Consider the following 6,000-nt stretch of genomic DNA (forward strand, 5'->3'; position numbering starts at 1 on the left):
TGATCAGTGTCTACCATACTAGAGATTCAAGATTCAACAGCACAGGATCATGGACAAAAGAAAGGGACATCTAACAAGAATTTATGAATCACAGGTCTTCTTGAGGAAAGTAAAGCCCAAGGGTGTGTGTGTGTGTGTGTGTGTGTGTGTGTGTGTGTGTGTGTGTGTGTGTGTGTGTGTGCACGCGCATGTGTGTGTGTGTGTGTGTGTGTGTGTGGGGTGACTAGGGGTGTTGCACGTTTTTTTGATGCCTAGCAGTCTAAATGGCTAAGGTGGGGAAAACTATGAAGAAACTGTATTAAAATAAATGGAAATGATTAAAATACACCTGAAATCCTTTTCTCAAGTAAAGCTGTAAAATTACCATTATAATACTATGACTAAGTGACTCTTACATCTAATGCACCATTTGTTAATTCCATTGCAATGCTTTGCAGACTCACCTATGTTTCTCCAGGCTTCAATAGATCTTTTCAACCTACCATACAACTATGCAGTGCTGCTGACAGGAGACTCAAAATGAGCATGCCTCTGCCATATGCATCTGCCTCTCTGTATGTAATTCCCCTCCCTTGACTTCCACATGTCACATATCATCTTTCTGTATCAGGTCTCATCTCTGGTGAACATCTAGCTAAATGATGCAGAGAGAAAAGGCTCTGACTGCGACCCAGATGACCTAGTATGAATAAGTGACCTGGGCACTGGAAGGTCCAGTGAGCAGGCGTGGGTGTGAGTGGCTAAGCCATTGCATGACTATCTCCTAGCACAGGTATGAGATGTAGGCGGTAGTACCTGGGTCCAGATATCTAAATCTACCAAGGAGTATAGAGAACAGCAGCTGCATTTGTGATAAGCAGAAAAGCATGCACATTCAATGGAGTAGCAATGTGGGAGTACGTGAATATCACATACAATGGAGCAGTAATGTGGGAGTACGTGAATATCACATGCAATGGAGTAGCAATGTGGGAGTATGTAAATATCACATGCAATGGAGTAGCAATATGGGAGTACGTGGATATCACATGCAATGAAGTAGCAATGTGGGAGTAAGTGAATATTACATGCGATGGAGTAGCAATGTGGGGGAATGTGAATATCACATGCAATGGAGTAGCAATGTGGGAGGACGTGAATATCACATGCAATGGAGTAGCAATGTGGGAGGACGTGAATATCACATGCAATGGAGTAGCAATGTGGGAGGACGTGACTATCACATGCAATGAAGAAGCAATGTGGGAGTAAGTGGATATCACAAGAAATGGAGTAGCAATGTGGGTGCACGTGGATATCGCATGCAATGTTGTAGCAATGTGGGAGTATGTGGATATCACATGCAATGAAGTTGCAATGTGGGAGTATGTGGATATCACATGCAATGGAGTTGCAATGTGGGAGTATGTGGATATCACATGCAATGGAGTAGCAATGTGGGAGTATGTAGACATCAGGCTGCTAAATGGACCAGAACACAGGCTGGGGAAAAAGCGTCCACCTTTCATGGCTTCCTAGGTGATGGCCTTTGAACATATCAGCTCTTGTTTCAACAACAGGGATCTTACAAGAAAAAATGGGTGATTAAATGGTAGATGTTTAATGGTTATCAAGCATGAGCAAAAAATAATCTAGGAAAAAAAACACTGCTGTTAAACCTCTGGTGCAGTTTGGGGAATCTGATTACACTAACGATGACCTGAGTTTGACTACAGGTAGGATACCATGGGAGACAGCTGGGGTGCAAAGAGGATTAGATGGTATCTTGAACTTTGTGGAACTGAACTGTACAAACTTTATTACCATTCTTCTTAGCCCAACCAGGTTATCAGGTGGCAGCTATGGCCAATTCTCTGTGACTTTACATTCAATAAATACAGGAATATTTGCAGGTCAGACATTTACAGAATGTCTGTATGAAAATAACTGATATTTTCTAGCTTGAATGACTGTGTCCATCTCACCTTAGCTAGTAACAAAAGCTGTGCGAGCACATCAGCTTGATTTTTAGTTGAGTGTGTCACTTTAGCTCTGATCATATAAAAGTAAAATGTTCACAAAGTTTTTTTTTGCTGTAGGTGATCAGTCTTGCTGCCTGTGGACAAAAAGCAAGACATATTTTTACACTGCCTGTCAGTGATCATTCTTTGCAGAGAAACAGTGACCTTGTCAGGAGAATAACAACATAATAAAGTAAGGGGGTGTGAGGAGTGCCGGGGGGCTTGTCCCCTGAAAAAAATACTTAATTTTATTTTTCACATTTGCTCATATTGTAACAAGACTGAATATATATCTTCTGAGATATTGTGTAGTCAAGCTAATTTAATATCCCCATTCTTTGCCAAGCATTTGTAACATCAGCTTGGATGTTTTGAGGAGATGTAATGGAAACATTATCACCATATCCTGTGGATTTGAGAGACAGTCCTACACAATGTACTACTTTTGGGAAATCCTTTCCTACCATTGTTAGTTCATTTTTTCCTCTCGCATGCCCATTCTTAGGGATGCATGTCTATTGCTGCAGCAGAGCAGTGTGCCATATCTCGAGCTGCAAGGCAAAGGACTAGCTTTTGTGCAGTTCACATCTTACCAACCACAGTTTGTAATGCAGACAGAAGTGCACAATAGCATACAAGTATCTGTATAACTTAAAGGAAACTCTCCCCACCAGGGGATCTGGATTGAGACACCACCATAACATAGTGGAACAGAGGAAAGGTAATTAGAATTTCCTGTTTAGGGCTCCCTTTTAGGTAAATTGTCACAGTGAGTACATGTCAGCTTCAGCAAACCCTTAAGAGCTTCTTACAGTAAATTACTGTTGTGAATAATCAAAAAACAGTGAAAAATGACCCCTGGGAGGCAAGGTCTGAGCAAGATAAATGACATTTAACCCCCCCCCCCCCAAATCTGTAACACTTAGCTGTCCAAGCAGCTCTAGTTTTAGAACGGTGGTCCAAACAAAACTGTTTAGTGAAGCTGTAAAATGACAACCAAGTAGTTATTGTACTAATGTCTGCAATGGAGACATTCTTGAAGCAAGCACCTGGCTCAGCTATTCCGCTGCACTGTCCTTTCACAGATGCATTTTCTGATGCATGGTTCATAGTATGATTGAAAGACACAATGCAGGTGTCAAGCCACATGAACAGAATTTGCTTAATAACTGCCAGTCCCTCTTCCCATGAATCAAATGAAACAATCATCTTCATTTATTCTATTTTTGCCAATTCAAGAACCCACTTCAAGCAAAACTTGAGCTGGTGATGCACGTCCATGGTAGGATGGGTTTGTCCCTGGAAAGAAAGCAGGAAAATAAATGTAATGCTAGCTCTGACACCATACTCATCAGGAACTGTGGACTGCTCCAGGGGGATGAATTAAAGTTGTCAAAGGCCAAATATAGTTCTATAAAAATAAGAACTCGAAGCTCAAAGTTCTTGTGAGTAGAGGTGAAAAATCAATGAGACAAACACCATCCAAGACAAACTGCAGGGTCACTGAGTCATCAGGCTCAAATGGCTGATAGGCAAGCTTGTCAATCAAAACATTCAAATCAAAGTATGAGAAGGGGTACATGGAGATAAAGAAATGCAATTAAGGAAATGCTTAACCAGTTAGTGTTAGGCCACAGTCCTTCCCTCCACATCCACAAGGAGGTGATGGGCAGAAACGTCAAAGACATGCAAGTCAATTGTGGAATAACTGACAACCAGGTCATCTACAGTGGATATAAAAAGTGTGCACACCCCTGTTAAAATGCCAAGTTTGTGTGATATAAAAAATGAGACCACAATAAATAATTTCAAAACTTTTCCCACCTTTAATGTGACCTATAACCTGTATAATTCAATTGAAAAACAAATCTGTTAGAGGAAAACATATAAAAATGTACAATAAGCTGGTTGCATAAGTGTGCACTCCTTTAAACTAATACTTTGTTGAAGTACTTTTTTATTTAATTACAGCATTCAGTTGGGTAGGAGTCTATCAGCATGGCATATCTTGACATGGCAATATTTGTCCACTTTTCCTTGCAAAAATGCTCCATATCAGTCAGATTGCGAGGGCATCATTGTGCACAGCCCACTTTAGGTCACCACAAATTTTCTGTTGGATTTAGGTCTGGGCTCTGGCTTGGTCATTCCAAAACTTTAATTTTCTTTTGTTGAAGCCATTCTTTTGTTGATTTGGATGTATCAACTGAATTAAATAAATTGACATGGAAAATACGAATCAGCAGGATGTATGCTTGGGGTCATTGTTGTGTTGAAAGGTGAAATTCCTCTTCATCTTCATCTTTCTAGCAGATGCCTGAAGGTTTTGAGCCAAAAGTGACTGGTATTTGGAACTGTTCATAATTCCTTCCACCTTGACTAAAGCCCCAGGTCCAACTGACGAAAAGTAACCCCAAAGCATGATAATGCCACCACCATGCTTCACTGTGGGGATGGTGTTCTTTTAGTGATGCGAAGCATTGTTTTTGTGCCAAACATAACTTTTGCAATTGTGGCCAAAAAGTTCAACCTTGGTCTCATCAGACCATAACACATTTTCCCACAAGCTTTTGAGAGACGTGATGCATTGTTTTGCAAATTTCAGTCAGGCTCGGATGTTTTTCTGTGTAAGAAAAGGCTTCCGTCTTGCAACCCTACCTCATAGTCCAGACATATGGAGAATATGGGAAATTGTTGTCACATGTAGTACACAACCAGTACTTGCCAGAAATTCCTGCAGCTCCTTCAGAGTTGCTGTAGGTCTCTTGGCAGCCTCCCTGACCAGTTTCCGTGTTGTCTTAACATCATTTGTGGAGGGACGTCCTGTTCTTTGCAACGTCACTGTTGTCCCATATTTTCTCCACTTTTTGATGACTGTCTTCACTAATGTCCTGTTCTTTGCAACGTCACAGCTGTCCCATACTTTCTCCACTTTCTGATGACTGTCTTCAATGTGTTCCATGGTATATCCAGTGCTGTGGAAATTTTTTTGTACCCTTCTCCTGACTGATACCTTTCAGCAATGAGATCTCCTTGATGCTTTGCAAGCTCTCTGTGAACCACAGCTTTTGCTGTAGCAAGCAAATGAGTAAATGTCAGGAAAATCCTGCTAGAACAGCTGAACTTTATTTGGGGTTAATCAGAGTCTCCTTAATTGATGGCAGGTATGTACCCAAGAAGACTGAATGCTGTCATTAAATCAAAAGGTGCTTAAACAAAGTATTAGGTTAAAGGTGTGCACAATTATGCAACCAGTTTATTGCACATTTTTTATTTTTTATATTTTTTCCCCTAACAGATGTTTGTTTTTCATCTGAATTGTACAGGTTATTAAAGGTGAGAAAAGTTTTGAAATGATTTATTGTGGTCTAATTTTTTATATCACAAAAACCTGGCATTTTAACAGGGGTTTGTAAACTTTTTATATCCACTGTAAGTGCTAGGCTTGCATTAGGACTGCCTGTAAACTACACTAATCTTACACATCACCGCATACATCTGATGAGTGAAAGGCTTCCTAGTGGCTTCAAAGATGTCTGAAACTCTCACCAGAATATTCTGCAATAGCAAGGGATCTAAACCAGGAGCCATGCCCTGTAATGGACTGAGAAAGGACTTCCTTGGATTGAACTAAGATAAGTTTCCTGCATTGCCAGGAACCAAATCACCTTAAACCATACCCTTCTCATCTTGCTGGGGTTAATAAAGATGAGTTTTTTTGTCTTTCTTTTATGACTTTTACAATAATATGTCATGCCTGCCACATGAAAAAAAAAAAATTCTACCATCAACTCAGTCCAGCACTACCACAGGAAACATTAGGTGGAAGAAAGACCCCCTTCTCCTGAGTGACAATCAGGCGCAGTCGTTGAGGTGCCCTACTACCAGAAGCCCATGACCTAACAAACTTCCTACATCCTGAGTATGAGGAAATGACTGGAGTTTCTGATTAAGGAGGTTGCTACTATATTAACTTCCCCAGGGATACGAATAACATTAA

At 40.5% G+C, this 6,000-nt stretch overlaps 1 protein-coding gene across 7 annotated transcripts in view; it reads right to left on the reverse strand.

The window, feature by feature from the left end:
* Positions 1-6,000, reverse strand: part of PIP5K1C (phosphatidylinositol-4-phosphate 5-kinase type 1 gamma) — a 1,117,364-nt gene that overhangs the window by 68,401 nt on the left and 1,042,963 nt on the right. The gene's annotated exons all lie outside the window — the stretch shown is intronic.

Source organism: Protopterus annectens, chromosome 13.part0, assembly GCF_019279795.1.
Source record: "Protopterus annectens isolate FY-2018-M chromosome 13.part0, PAN1.0, whole genome shotgun sequence".
Classification (NCBI taxonomy): Eukaryota; Metazoa; Chordata; order Ceratodontiformes; family Protopteridae; genus Protopterus; species Protopterus annectens.